This window comes from Dendrobates tinctorius, unplaced genomic scaffold, assembly GCF_039654945.1.
Source record: "Dendrobates tinctorius isolate UK_male_01 unplaced genomic scaffold, ASM3965494v1 ptg000069l, whole genome shotgun sequence".
NCBI lineage: Eukaryota > Metazoa > Chordata > Amphibia > Anura > Dendrobatidae > Dendrobates > Dendrobates tinctorius.
This window is the reverse complement of record NW_027361737.1, coordinates 33,093,434-33,108,890: the sequence shown is the minus strand read 5'-3', so window position 1 is coordinate 33,108,890 and position 15,457 is coordinate 33,093,434. Positions and strand designations below refer to the sequence as shown.

The following is a 15,457-nucleotide window of genomic DNA, read 5'->3' as shown; positions in this document are numbered from 1 at the left end:
GTTATGCAATGCTGTTCTTGGCGGCATGATATTTACATGTCAACTATGTTTGAATAGTGTTTTGAGTTGAACAATGCCCCACTAAGAAGTGCCAGCTGGATGCCTTTTTAATAAGCAGTTCTAGCATGGTAGCATAGTGCCCTTTATATCATGTTGCTTTTAGGCAGGAGTGTAATGCCTTATTGAGGCACCACACAGTAATGCTATAGGCCAGTTTACTGGCCCCATTGTACAGTTTTTCGTATCCCCTAATATTAAAAAAATGCATGTATCTCAAGCAAGATCAGACAATAGCAGGAAAGCTTGGAATCTCTGTATACTTTTACACCAAAATCTCAGCTGGGAATTATGAGGTTGAAAGGCTTGTTCTCGGGTATCCAAGATAGACCCCAGCTGCTCTGTGTTAAGGATGAAAATCCTTCCTGTCAGAAATACAGGTTGCATTAGGAGAGGAATTGAGGGATGCAGAGAGGGGGCAGAGTGTCATTTTTAGTGATAGACACATTTGAAAGCAATATGAACACTAGGTGGGTAGCTTAACCAAGTTTAATCTCTTTACATTCATTGACTGAAATGCAGCTTAAACCTTCATTATATATTGCACTTACTAGATTTACATTTTTAGATAATTATAACATTACAGATGTCCTCGTTTTAGATTACAAACTGTGATGTAACTGTCACAAATCATTAAGGGATTTGTGGCAGCTCTGGGTCTGCTGAAATTTAAATGTTTATTTTTTTCCTTTGGTCCAGCAACAGTTAATGTTAGCCTCTTGCTGGTCATCTGATGTTGGCGGGTAACCACTCCCACCTCCCTTTAAATAGTCACATGACCCATCAGATACTCGTTGGTTATAGAGTTCTTCTATACAGACCAGCTAGGAGTGTGGAGCTCTCCTGTGATGGTGATGTTGCTGCTGTTTGAGCTCTGATTCCTGGTACCGTTTGCTCTGCTGCTGCAGAGCTTAGCAGTTGAGCTGGAGCTGAGTATTTCCCTTTATTGTCTGTCCTGTGTTTGTCTTTTCCCCTGTGTATTACCATCTGCAGTGGTTAGGCTGTCATCCTTGCCAGCCGATGCACTAGCCAGGGTCAATAGTGATGACAGTCAGGGAGTAGGTACGTGACGGCGGCAGGGGGAAGGACCCCTATAGGGCGTTAGAGGAGTTTAGGGACAGGCACAGGTTGGTGTCCTATCACTCACTCCCTACCTTTAGGGCCCTCCTCTCCCTTTTCTTTCCCATCATATTTATATGCTTTGTTGTCTGCCAGACATACCCGTGTCTGACCGTGATACTAACGAGATGTCAGACAAGGGAGGAAACCCTGTAATCAGCTTTTATATGAGTGGAAGACACAATTTAAAGGGACTGTTCAGCTTTGAACATGTCTCTGCTATAGACAGATCACCTGGTATTAGAAGTACTATCCCATCCATGTGCCCCACTAAGGACATATATGGGGTACAAAAGATGCAACCCTCTTAAAAGGAACCTGTCTCACCAGTTTTTTAGAGTCTTGACAAATGCCATCACCTTTTACAGCTCCTGTACTACATTCCACAAAGTTGTCTATTGTCTCCTGACTCTCCCTATGTACCACCAAAAATACCTTTTGAATTGCACTCGCGCTGTATGTAAATTTTATGGTCTGATTGGATGGGTGTCATTGCTGTGGCATGTGTGCCTCTTTTAATGGCCATCCTCCGGCTTTCATGTGAATGACGCATCTTGCGTCATCCACCTACCCCAAGGAAATCTTGCGCCAGCAAAGTAGCATCGCTGGCTTGAGTAGGTGCACTTTGATCTGCCCTTATGCGGGCAGGGCATAAAACATAACTGGATTTGCGCTGAGACATGTCATCTAAGCTCATATGTGCTGCAACCAGTAGGGAAGAGCAAAGTGTGCCTGTGTAAGCCAGCAATGCTACTGAGCAGGAGCAAGGTTTAATTAGGCTATGTGGATGATGCAGGATGCATCATCCAGATCAATCATACCCGTTGGACGGCCATTAGAAGCACAGATGTCGCAGCAATAACGCCCATCCAACCGGACCATCCAATTTACATTGAACAGAGAGCAATTCAAAAGGTATTTGTACTGGTATACAGGGAGAGTCAGGAGACAATAGACAACTTTGTGCAATTAAGTACATGAGCTGTAAAAGGTGGTGGAATTGATCAGACAATAAGAAACTAGTGACTGGTTTCCTTAAGTGATTCTTCTACCTCTATCAAATAAATGATACATCACAGAGCAATCAGCAAAATAAATGGGCGTCTATTGACATGGACATAAGCGTGAAGCCTCAACTTTGGACACAAGAATGCATGGAGCTCTAAGGAAAACCATACACATAGATAAAACTCTATTAGAATTTCTGAGTTCACCATAAAAAATGATTGACAGCTGGTTTGGTAGAAAGAATGAGCGTTCATTTTGACCGGCAACCAGATGATGAACGTTTGTAATAGTTCAAAACATCTTCCTTGAGAGTTGGATATTTTTTCAGCAGAAAAATTCTAACAGTTGATAAAGTATTCTGCTATGCATTTGGTGCCATCGATGAACAATTGTTTGATGTGCTGATGAATGATTGTTCGTAAGCCAGTTTTCTTCTGTATTGGGACCTTAACTGTTTTTAAATCCTTTATACGCATGTGAGGGAAAGAATTTGAAGCTCCTGAGTCACAATGCAAATCCTATATCAGGTCACCCTACCTACATATGTCCGTAGCCTACATACAGTGCAGTCCAAACGTTTTAGGCAGGAGTGGAAAAATATTGTCTGTTTCCCAGAATATTAACATCAGCCCCTAGCCGTCGGCTTTCCCTCTGCTGTTTAAAAAAATTACGGGGCATCCCACTCCACTTTTTTCATTTTTTTTTAAATTATTAATAAGTACAGTAAAATACACACACATGGTAACCTTAGTACACAACCTTCAGGTGTTCCAGCAGCTGGAAACTTCAGTAACCTTAAAATTTCCCTCAAATTTTCATATGAGGTTTCTGGGCCTCGCAGCTCCCAGTAAACTCGGTGGCTGCAAACTCTGGTAACCTGGAAAGTTACCTGAGTTCAAGCCACTGGGTCTCATGGTAGCTCCAGTGCTGGAGTGTTGAATGCCAGAGTGCTGAGGGCATTACTCGTGGGTGTTCATCAGTCAGGCACTGGCACTTGCAAAAAGGAGAAACACTTGTTATGAACTCTGGTGACCTTACTGTTCTTGTTGACAATTAAAAAAGTAATTGAAAAAAAAGAGTTGGGGTCCCCCGTGATTTTCATAATCAGTAGGGAGAAATACGATCGCTGGGGGCTCATGTTAATATTCTGGGAAAGAGACGATATTCATAAAGGTTCCCTGGCTATTACTATCAGCTCACAGTTGTATACTTAGGCTTTCCTGGTTATTAAAAAGATAGGACCCCCTCTAAAAATGATGTATGGTTCCCCTATATTTAATAACCACCAAAGACTAGGCAGAGAGCTGCAGGCTGATATTAATAGCCTAGGAAGGGGCCATGGATCTATAAGATGCCCCCATTACTAACCCCATAGTCATATTGTATAAAAAACACAGCCAGAATAAAGTCCTTTCATTGAAAAAATGATATAGACTCCTTTAATGAATCTAATTTAAACCAGACAAAAGGTTATCACCCAGTCCACAGAATTCAATGTCTCCTGTAACAGAATTAAAATAATAAACAATATTCTTCACCTGTCCGCAGAGAAGATAATAATCTATTTGTCCCGAGATGGGTCTAGCTCTGCTACATCTAGATTGTAGGTTTCATTGCTGCATGATGGGACTATACAGCCTGCCATCCAGCAGATACACTGAGCAGCGTGTGCTACCACTGCTCAGTGTCTCGCAGTGAGCTCCTATTACGTAATTAACATCACCGCAAGCATGAGAAGGTTCTCACGCTCGCAGTGCCATCAGAAAGGTCCTGAAAGTTCACAGCCAAAGATGTAGCAGAGCCAGACCCGACGAGGGGGCAAATGAATTATCTTTTCGGTGAACAGGTAAGGAATATTGTTGTTAATTATTTTAATTGTTACAGGAGACCATGGCTTCTGTGGACTGGGTGATGACGTGAGCATGGTTTAATTTAGATTCATTAAAGGAATCTGTGTCATTCTTTCAATTAAATGACTTTATTCAGGGTGTGTGTTTATTTACAACATAACTATAGGATTAGTAATGGACAGGTGTCTTATAGATGCCTCTCCATTACTATCCTATGGGCTTGATATCACTGGACAATACAAAGGTAACATCAACCTTTCACATATGAATCCCACTTGCCACCGCCACAGGGCAAGTGGGAAAAGCTGGGAAAAGCACCAGAATTGTTGCATCTAAGAGATGGGCCATTTCTGTGTGGCTGCAGGCTGGTATTTATAGGCCATTATCCATGACCCCTTACCAGCCTGAGAATACCAGCCCCCAGCTGTCAACTTTAGCTTGGCAGGTTGTCAAAAATGGGGGGACCCCACACAGTTTTTAATTATTTAATTCAATAATTTAAAAAACAGCATAGGGACTACTGTATTCTTGATAACTAGTCTTGCCAAAGCTTACGCTTAGGGTTGCAGACCGCACCTGGCAGTTTTGCCTGGCTGGTTATCAAAAATACAGGGGAACCCACATCAATTTTTTTTAATTATTTTTTTATAGCACATGAGGTATCAAGGCTCCCAGATAAGAAGGCTTACACCGCTCCCTTAATCACCAGGTCCTCATTGAAACTTCATGTATGGCCCAAGGCTGATTTCTGCTGTGCCATTTGCAAATTTCTACTGTGTGATAATTGATGCCATTTTTCCTGGTGTATGCCCCTAATTTGATCTGTTTTTGCAGCTTTTTTGCCCCCCCCCTGAAGTTGTTGTCTATGCGTTTGGTTTTGCTTCCCATTGAATTCAATGAGGTTCAGCTATGTTCATTGAACCGTTCGCCGAACCAAACCGAACCTTGAAAGGTTCGCACATATCTAGCCATAAGCACTTGCATTATTCTTTCTTTCTTCATATACTCTGTGATGTTATACGTGACCTCCGCTCTTTCCCAATGGTATCCAGAACTGTGAGCACAATCCTCGGGAACTATATGTGTCTGGAATTTATGCTAAGCATGTTAATGGTATATGTGCATTAAGCTGTAAGAGTACTGATGAAAGCTCACAATGCCGAACACATTGGCTGTCACTATAGCATTGGAAGAATGCTGCATCTGAAAACATTTCAACACTGAAAAGCGACTCTAATTTTTTACGTGATTTTATCATAGTTATCTAATGTCCAAAGCAAGAGGTGAAGGGGAAATCGGTTATCGCTCACTCACTGTTTGGCCTCATATATGCTGTGCATCACGTCCCAAATATATCATGCTGCACTGAACCTCTTCTGCTTCTTATCTCTGAAAATCTCTACTAAATATCTGTGAGACCATTGGTCCTCCTTCCTGGTTCCCTGTGATGTGGGAGAGTAGAGCTGTTGGGTTGTCTGTTGGAGCAGTTGCGGTCCTTACAATCTGTCCTTTCACTGATTAATGCCATCCTCACCAGGGGGCACCTGCAAATTAGTTAATAGAATAATGGAAAAGTAATATGTTTGGATGATTTTTTTTAAATGTTCTTGTGCTAAGATAATCCTATAAAAGAGCCCCTGCTATGTACCGTGTAATGACTGTATCTAACCGTGCAGAGCTGCTGCAGCTCTATCATCGGCACATCCCCCATGTGTTGAACAGGGGACAAAGCATTTGTCACTCATGATAAACTATACAGACGAAACATAAGGGGAATACAGCTGCTACTTTCTGAGGGAACATATTTCCCTGCCTGCTTTATCACAGGAACAAGTGTTTCTGATGTCGCTGCATCTCCATCCCTCTAAGCTCATCATAAAGTAAGTCAATTACATGAAATCTCAGCAGCTATGGGAGCTTATATGTCACTGACATGATTTATGATGAGCTTAGTTGGCTGGAGATGCAGCAGAAATACTCGCTCCTGTGATAAAACAGGCAGAGAAATGTTCTACCCCAAAAAGCAGCAGCTGTAATCCCCTTCTGCCATCTTAAGTGACTTACCACAGCTTCTGGCGAAGGATGGAAGCAAATGCGCTGACCATGAGCAGCTTTGCATGGTTTGACACAGTATATAAAACAATACATAGCAGTGGTATATTTATAAGATTATTTCAGCATAGGAAAACATTTTAACACATCAAATTGTGGAATTTATTATTCCAAGATCTATTAATTAAAATCTACTTTGCTTGTGGATCAACCCTTTTAGCACTGGCCATAGATGTTAGATTGCTGTTGACTTGTCTCCTCTCCTGACCTCTCTGTAAACAAGCATGTGTCCTCTGTAGGAGCATTCTAGCATCTTCCTACCAAGAACACATGCATATGGAGGTTGAGGAGAGATAAGTGTCTACTGCAATCTCAGCAGGAAGACGGCAGAATGATGCTCCCAAGGATGAGGCCAATTTTTAACTCTCCAACATTTGCTGTTGGGGAGAGTCGGAAGGCCCCTAATGCACATTAGATGGCTTGCTGGTTGGCCAACATACAGCACTGTGCAATCGTTTTAGGCAAGTGTGGAAAAAAATGCTGCAAAGTAAAAATGCTTGCAAAAATAGAAGTGGTAATAGTTTTATCTTTATCAGTTATCAAAATGGAAAGTGAATGAATAATAGAGAAATCTAAATAAAATTAATATTTGGTGTGAACCTCCTTCATCACAGCATCAAAGTATCAATTCTAAACATCTTGGAGAACTGACCACAGATCTTCTCTAGATATAGGCTCTTCGTATGATCCCAGGCAGACTTTATGATACTGAGATCCGGGCTCTGTGGGAGCCTCATTTGCAATCAATAAATATTGATTTGATTAGATTTCTATTTAGTTCATTCTTTTTATTTTTGTAACTGGTAAAAAAAACTATTAACACTTCAACTTTCGAAAGCATTTTTACTTTGCTGTTTTTTTCCACACCTCCTAAAACTTATGCATAGTAATGTAGATTTAATGTGCTTGGCCTGTGTAAGGCATGTCAATAGCATGGCATCAGTGAGGGTCCGCTACCTGGTATATTCTCAAATCTTAAAAGAAAGAGGATTTCAAATACATTGCCCCCTTTAAAATCTATTACAGCTATGGGAACCCATGGAATGAAGCAGTAATTAATTTGTGTAGTATAATCAATGTACATGTTTAAAAATTAGCTTGTGGTAATTTTCCATGACATTTATGACATTTTCTAAACTTCTGTGACTACTAGGTGCATTAATTGGGTTGTACCACCTGTGCTAAGGCCCATATGCACATTAGAGTAAAGTGAAATGAACCCGCTGATATACTTGGCAAGCTTTTGACAGTACATTTTGATCGCTGATTTGATACTCTGAGATATGTAAATAATCAAGCAAGTGATGTTAAGACACTTGCCGTGGTATTATCTTGTTGCATTGTATATAGGTATATAAATCACCCACATGTATGTGTACTACCGATACATGTTACACTACTGTATATACTTATGTTATGTTTTATCCTTGTTTCATTTTTTAGCAGCTGTCATGAAAAAGGCCTATTTGGCCGAAACGTATTGACATTCAAAGGTTGCTCCTATGTTTTGAACTTTAATAAAAGTAATCTTGTTTGAATTCAAAAGGAGTGCGCAATTGATATTTATCCTTTCTGCAATTATTTCCACTGACAGATTCTATCAGTGAAAAATAATCTTGCATAAGCATCAAACCATTGAATAACATTGGTCTGAGTGCTGTCCAGTAAATAAATGGATAGCATTTGTCTGAAGTATATGCTCGTATGAGTGAGCCTTAAAGGAGACAATCCAATTGACTCTTTGCACCTCCTCTTAATTATTTAGCTATGAAGCTATGCAGTGGACACAACTTCACACTTTTCCAAACTTTCACACATTGCTGTGATTTATAGAGGTAGAAAATAAAATTAATTACTGTAATGTATCCCAAAAGTTGTCTGAATGTAGACATGACTGATGACAGAAAATCATAAATAATATATTGACAACTTTATCTTCCAAAAGGTAGGGCAGAAAACAAGGGGATCTGCTACCTTGGATCTAATCCTTATAAACAGGGAGGAAATGGTTGAGGAGGTAAAAGTGGCTGGGACCCTAGGAGGTAGCGACCATGCTGTTTTAGAATTTTGGATAACTAGCGAAGGAAGACCTGTGAAGACTCAGACGTCAAGGTTAGATTTCAGAAAGGCAGATTTTAAGGGATTCAGAAAGAGAATTGGAGGGATCCAATGGCTGGATGTCCTTAAAGACAAAAATGTCCAGGAAGGATGGGAAATCTTGAAAAATGAAATTCTCAAAGCACAATCATTAACAATTCCAAAAAAAGGGAAGAATAGGAAGCATTTAAGGAAACCAGGATGGGTGAACACAGAACTTAAGCACATGCTAAAAAGGAAGAAAGAAATGTTTATAAAATGGAAAGAGGGAGGCATATCTAAAGAAGAATATAATGCTGTCTGCAGAAACTGCAGGGCCCGAATCAGATTTTCTAAAGCTGACAATGAATTGAGGCTTGCAAGAGACGTCAAAAGCAATAATAAAGGATTTTGGGGACATGTCAAAAGTAAAAGAAAAGTCAAAGATGCTATAGGATTTTTACAGGATGAAAATGATGAAATGGTAAGACAGGATGTTGAGAAGGCAGAACTTTTAAATTCCTATTTTGCATCTGTTTTCTCTCAGAAAGGAAATGTAACATCAACTATTCTTCACTGTCCTATTAAGGGAATAGAAGAATCCAGGATATCTATAAACAGAAATATGGTGAGGAAACACTTAGCTAACCTAAATGAATTCAAGTCTCCAGGTCCAGATGAATTACACCCCAGAGTATTGAAGGAGATAGCAGAAGAAATTTTTGAACCGCTCTCCATAATCTTTGAAAATTCGTGGACAACAGGAGAAGTCACAGAAGACTAGAGAAGAGCAAATGTTGTTCCTATCTTCAAAAAGGGGAAGAAGGTGGACCTAGGCAACTATAGGCCGGTGAGTCTGACTTCTATACCAGGAAAGATCTTTGAACAAATTATTAAACAACATGTATGCCAGTACCTGGATAAGAATGAAGTGATTAAACAGAGTCAGCATGGGTTTGTAATTAATAAGTCATGTCAGACTAACTTAATTTCCTTCTATGACAGAATCACTGATTGGGTGGATCAGGGAAATGCTGTAGATATAGTATATCTTGACTTCAGCAAAGCATTTGACAAAGTATCTCACACAATCCTTATTGTAATAATGACTAAGTATGGAATGGACAAGGCAACTGTTATGTGGATTTATAACTGGCTTAGTGATCGGACCCAAAGAGTGGCCGTAAATGGCTGCACATCCAGTTGGAAGAATGTCTCACGTGGGGTACCACAGGGCTCTGTCCTGGGCCCTGTATTGTTCAACATCTTTATCAATGATTTAGATGAAGGAATTGAGAGTAAACTGATTAAATATGCTGATGACACAAAGCTAGGAGGGATAGCTAATACGAGAGAAGAGAGAGAGAAGATTCAAAAAGATATAAATAAACTGGAGCAGTGGGCAGCAACTAACAGAATGGTTTTTAACAGGGAAAAATGCAAAGTACTACATCTGGGCAATAAAAATGAAAGAGGCATATACAGAATGGGAGGAATAGGGCTAAGCAACAGCACATGTGAAAAGACTTGGGTATACTAATAGATCACAGACTGAATATGAGTCAACAGTGTGATGCAGCAGCAAAAAAGGCAAATGCAATTCTAGGATGTATTAACAGAAGCATACAGTCTAGATCACATGAAGTCATTATTGCCCTCTACTCCTCTTTGGTCAGACCTCATCTGGAATACTGTGTCCAGTTTTGGGCGCCATATTTTAAAAAAGACATCAACAAACTGGAGCAAGTTCAGAAAAGAGCAACCAGAATGGTGACCGGTCTGCAAACCCTGTCTTATGAGGAAAGGTTGCAGGATTTGGGAATGTTTAACCTGCAAAAGAGAAGACTGAGAGGAGACTTAATAACTGTCTACAAATATCTCAAGGGCTGTCACATTGCAGAAGGATCATCTTTATTCTCTTTTGCACAAGGAAAGACTAGAACCAATGGGATGAAACTGAATGGGAGGAGACACAGATTAGATATTAAAAAAACTTTTTGACAGTTAGAGCGATCAATGAGTGGAACAGGCTGCCACGAGAGTTGGTGAGTTCTCTTTCAATAGAAGTCTTCAAACAGAGGCTGGACAGACATCAGTCTGGGATGATTTAGCGAATCCTGCTTTGAGCAGGGGGTTGGACCAGATGGCCCAGGAGGTCCCTTCCAACTCTACGATTCTATGATTCTATATTATATTAAACTAACCCCATTAGGTAATAGAACTGTGAAGGTTACCCAAATTTGCAGAGGCGAAAATTGGTAGCAAGTGCTCTAGTTGAGCAGAAGACACAGAAGATTTAGTATAACTCGGGGGGAGGAAGTAAGATTTGAGGACACAGTTTGAGGAGCAAGAAAATGACAGGTGCAGTCACAATATGGGGAGCGTGTGAAATTTTAAGACACAATATGATGAGCAAGGTGGGAGATGGGGGTATGTATGAGGAGAAAGTATAGTAGTATGTATGAGGAAAAAGTATGGGGGGATGGGTGCAAACAGTATGGTGTGTGTGGGGGGATGGGTGTGTACACAGTATGAGGAGCAAGGGGGAATGTATGAGGAAACAGTAAGAGGGGATGTGTGCAGACACAATATGGTGAGTGGGAGTATGAGTGCAAAGTTTCAAGAGCGAGAAGGGTAATCTATAAGGCCTGTTTCACACTTCTGTTTTTTTTACATCAGTCAAAATCCACCAATTTTTGAAAAAAATGGATCAGCCAAAAAAGGGGCAGATCCGTTTTTTCCCCCCATAGACTTACATTAGTGGCGCTTTAAATTTACTGCACTTTTCTTCTTCGGCGGATCCGGCCAAATTAGCGTCCGCTGACATCTATATGTCACAACGGAGGCAGATCCGTTAATTTTCATTTTTGGTGGATGTCTGCTCTTCCCCAACAACGGAAGTGTGAAACAGGCCTTAGGAAACAACATGAGAGGGGGATTGGTGCAGATACACTATGGTGAGAGGGGGGTTAGTGTGAACACAGAATGGGGAGGATGGGTGTGGATGCAATATGGGGAACAAAGGGGGAATGTATGCAGACACAGTATGGGGAGCGAGGGAGGGGATGGGTGAAGACACAGTATGGTGAGTGGGGGGATAGGTGCAGATATAGTATAAGTAGTGAGGAGTGAATGTATGCAGACACAGTATGAAGAGAGGGGAAGAATGTATGCGGACACAGTATGTGGGCAAGTGGGATGGGTGGGGACAAGGTATGGGGAGTTGGGGGATCTGTGAGGAGGTAGTATGGAGAGTGAGGAGGTAAATTTAGGAGACAGTATGATTAGCAGGGGGTTGTGAGAGGAGACAGTATGAGGAGGTGGGGAAAAACCTGTGAGGAAACTATTACGAGGAATAGTGTGAGGAGATAGTATGAGGGGAAAAAAGTATTAGTGGGAACAGAGTAGAGACTGAGTTGTGGGTAGTAGCATGGGAGGACAGTGTAAGGGCGCAGCCAGGAGGAGACAGTATGCCAAAGAGGGGAAATGTGATGAGGGGGCACAGCATAGAGACGGGACCTTAAAGTGGGGACCCAGTGTGAGAGGACAGTATGAAGAGGGGTCCCAGTATGGAAAGGAGAGGGCAGTGTGGAGGGCATGTACCATAAGGGACTGTGTGGGTCATATTTTGAGCAAGAAATATAGTGAGGGGCAATTAATTATTCAGAGGCTCACTGCAGGACAGATACTTTTATTCTGTTGCATTATAATGACACTGCTGTTTTAATTGTATTGCGTGGTGATGTGCTGCACAAGACCGGAGATGGTCGTTTGCAGAGACGAGCTTTGGCTATGAAAACGTCATCATGGAGTCTGGACAAGTTGAAGAAGAAAAGAAAGAGAACGACTGCAATCAGAGACAGCGTCATCCATAAGGTATCTGGATGAAAATGTTTTTTGTGATTGTATGTTTCTACAGACTTCTGAATTCTCACAGTGCGCAGTACACGCTGTCCGGATTCTCTCGTGCCGGTGATTTGCATACATGCTGTAATGTTCCGACGAGACGTGCGTGGAAGCACTCAAAATGAATTGAGTGAGGCTAGTCAGAATGCGGCCAAAAGTATACAAATTGCATACTTATGCTCACATGACCATCCACTCTTGCCACCGGCAAGGGAAAATACTAAAAGTGTGCAATGCATGCATTGTGAGAATTCAGAAGCCTGCAGTCAGCTAGAATGACTGCATTCTTTCTTCTCAAACCTGGACAAGCCCTTTAATTATAAAATAAAGCCATGTAGCATGCCAATCCTAACAGCGTGTAATATCCTCACTGTCAGGATTCAGCTCTGCATGTTCCTTCAGTCATCACATGGCTGCTTCACTTATATGTGATTTTCATACTATACTTATGGACAAGTGACAATAAGGTTTTCTTCCTGCTTCTCTCAGTTTTTCATTGAGCATTGAGAGAATTAGTAAGATTAGCTAGTCACACATGACTTTATTGCCACATTCACACATTTAGTATTTGGTCAGTACTTTACATCAGTATTTGTAGAACAAAATCAGGAGTGGGACAATCAGAGGAAAAATATAATAGAAACGCATCACCACTTCTGGATTTATCGCTCACTCCTGGTTTGAAGTTACAAATACTGATGTAAAATACTGACCAAATACTAAACGTGTGAACATGGCCTAAGGGCTCATACCCATATGTGTGAAAAAAAGTTGCGATATCAGGACCGAAAAACGGACAAGTGTCATGCGAGTACAATGCGATTTTTCTCACATAGCATCTGTATGACATGCGTATGCAATGAGGTTTTTTTTTTGTTTTTTTTTTTGGACAGTCTTTTACAGGACCATTTAGTGTTCTATGCCACAGAATGGTAAGGTATCTGTAAAAACGGACGGCATACGGATGGTCCGCAAGCTGTGCAATTTTTTTCTCGCACCCATTGACTTGTATTGGCGAGTCTCGTCCAAGATACGCAGCAATATGCAGCATGCTGCGATTTTTTTCTCAGTCCGATTTCAGCTGGGAAAAAAAAATGCAGATGAGATGTCACCCACTGAATAACATTGGTCCGAGTGCAAACTGATTTTTACTGGGATTGCACTCGTCCGTTTTTCTCGCAAATGAGTATGAGCCCTAAGTGTGAGGGGGGGGGCGCTAAACTGAATTCTTACCCTGGGAGCCAGAAAACCTTGATACACCTCTGATGTTCATACAGGATCAATTACAGAATAGCACGACTGTAGACCTCACCAATTCCCACACCTTCCTGTTCTAGTAAAAATAAAAAAAGCAGTGGTTTCTTGTGAAGTGTTGGACCACAGAATCAGTGGTAAGTGGCAAAAAAAACAACCCCGTATTTGGACACCTGTCGTTGTTGCAGACATCCAGAAGATTCTGGAGGATTACGTCAGGACTGTTTCTACCTGTTTGGATGGAATGTGAAAGCTGCAGACGATTAGTAGCAGCAGATTGTCCGCAGCAGTTCAGTGACATTCCCCCTTTTGGAAGTTGATGCACGGAGCCCTTTGGAGGACATAGTACAGAATGTGAAGGAGTAGCACCGGTCTGAGTAGAGTTTGTTGATTTTTTTCTTACTCTGCCATAGGCCTAAGTGGAGAACTACTTTAAAAACACAATAAAGAAAATGCAAAGAGAAAAGTTGCCTAAAAGGCAACAGACTTTTTTGACCAAGCTTGCAGATAAAAATGTGCGTGACACATCTTCTATAATATCTGTGGACTAGCACAGGCTGTAGCTGCAGGTATACAGAGCAGTGCGCTAATTACAGGAGAGTGTGGTAGGTGCTCATTAGTGATAGTGATATATATACTTTCTGGGGGGGGGATTAGTGCTGGGAGACTGGCTGGTGGCATTAGGGTAGTGTAACAATTAGCCCGAAGAGGTGCTGCACTAACACATTCCAGCAGATCGCCCCCACTCTCCCTCCCTAGTGACCCGTCAGATCTCAAGGCCTCACCCGCCTGGTCACAGAGCTAAGTGCTGCTGCTGAGTCCCACTTTCCATCTGGGCGGGGGTGATGGAGGCCAGGTGGCTGCGATTGGGAGCTGTCTGTCACTGACTTCTGTAATGGGATGGGGGTTGGGGGTGCAGCTGTGAGACCCCCACATACAATAGCTCTGGACAGCTGTGAGGGGCAGCTAAGATTCTTCTCATACCGGCCAGCCGGCTCCTGTGACAGCTCAACAACACCTGGGGACAGCCAGTAAGGGCCCCTTAGGCCCAGAGGGTGACACCAGCTCACTTCAGGGATTAACATTTAGCAGACCAATAATATCACTTAACATGTCCAGGCCCGAGAGTCCAGAAATGACGCGAAGAGCAAAGTAGGGGCCTCCTGATTGTCACGGACCTGCTCAGATGTACCTCTCCATTCATTACGGGTAAAATGGTGTCTAAGGTTTGTAAAACAATCTGACGGACATAAGAAATGGCCCAAACAGTGCAAACACAATGGCCGTGCGTTCCCTCTGAGCCTCTGCTGTCACTGGTAATATTGGGCAAGTGAAAGATGATTGAGCCTGTCAGTCCGGCACATCCTTGGCCTCGTACAGAGTAATACAAGCAGCATTTATCAATCAATTAAATAATTATTCTCATAATCTAAATTCCCTATCACCAAGAATTCGGATGGGGAGAAAACCCACAGAAACACGGGGAGAACATACAAACTCTTTGCAGATGTTGCCCTTGGTGGCATTTGAACCCAGGATCCCAGCGCTGCAAAGCAACACTGCTAAACACTGAGCCACTGTGCTGTCCATATACATTATTATTACATTGCCCTTAGAAATGTCATAGACCTCTTCAAGCAGCAGGTGGGAGCTACTGCAAGGAGTCATTCCAGCTATGGCATACTTGACGCAACCCCTCTGGGGAGCAATTTCATAAATTAATGCTATTTTTTAAAGAAATCATGTATATAATCAGTATTAACCATAAAGCATGAATGTTTATATTGTAGCTGTATTAAAGGGTATCTGTCATCAGATTTCATTATCAAACTATATACATTATTAAATAGATCTGTTAGACCTGTTGCTGCTGATGTACCTACTATGAAAATTAACATCAGATTGGCTGTAAAATCAATTTTGAAAAGTTTTCATTATTATGTTAAAAATTATTGTATTATGATTTCAGTTCTGGACTCATAAAATGCTCATTTAGCAGGAGGAATATACTGTACAGTCTTTCCAACATGGATTTTCAAAGTCAGTGCATCAGCCTTTTCTGATCTTAGGGATCT

At 41.5% G+C, this 15,457-nt stretch overlaps 1 long non-coding RNA gene across 2 annotated transcripts in view; it reads right to left on the bottom strand.

Moving 5' to 3' along the window:
- LOC141095340 (uncharacterized) overlaps positions 1-14,468 on the bottom strand; it is a 52,320-nt gene extending 37,852 nt beyond the window's left edge. Inside the window, exon 1 of one of the 2 annotated variants that reach the window (XR_012233354.1) lies at positions 14,168-14,468. This is a non-coding gene — a long non-coding RNA (uncharacterized lncRNA). Of the gene's footprint in view, positions 1-13,361; positions 14,134-14,167 lie in introns of those variants that run through there. The other variant, XR_012233355.1, reaches the window with a different exon arrangement.
- Positions 14,469-15,457: the final 989 nt, after the last annotated feature.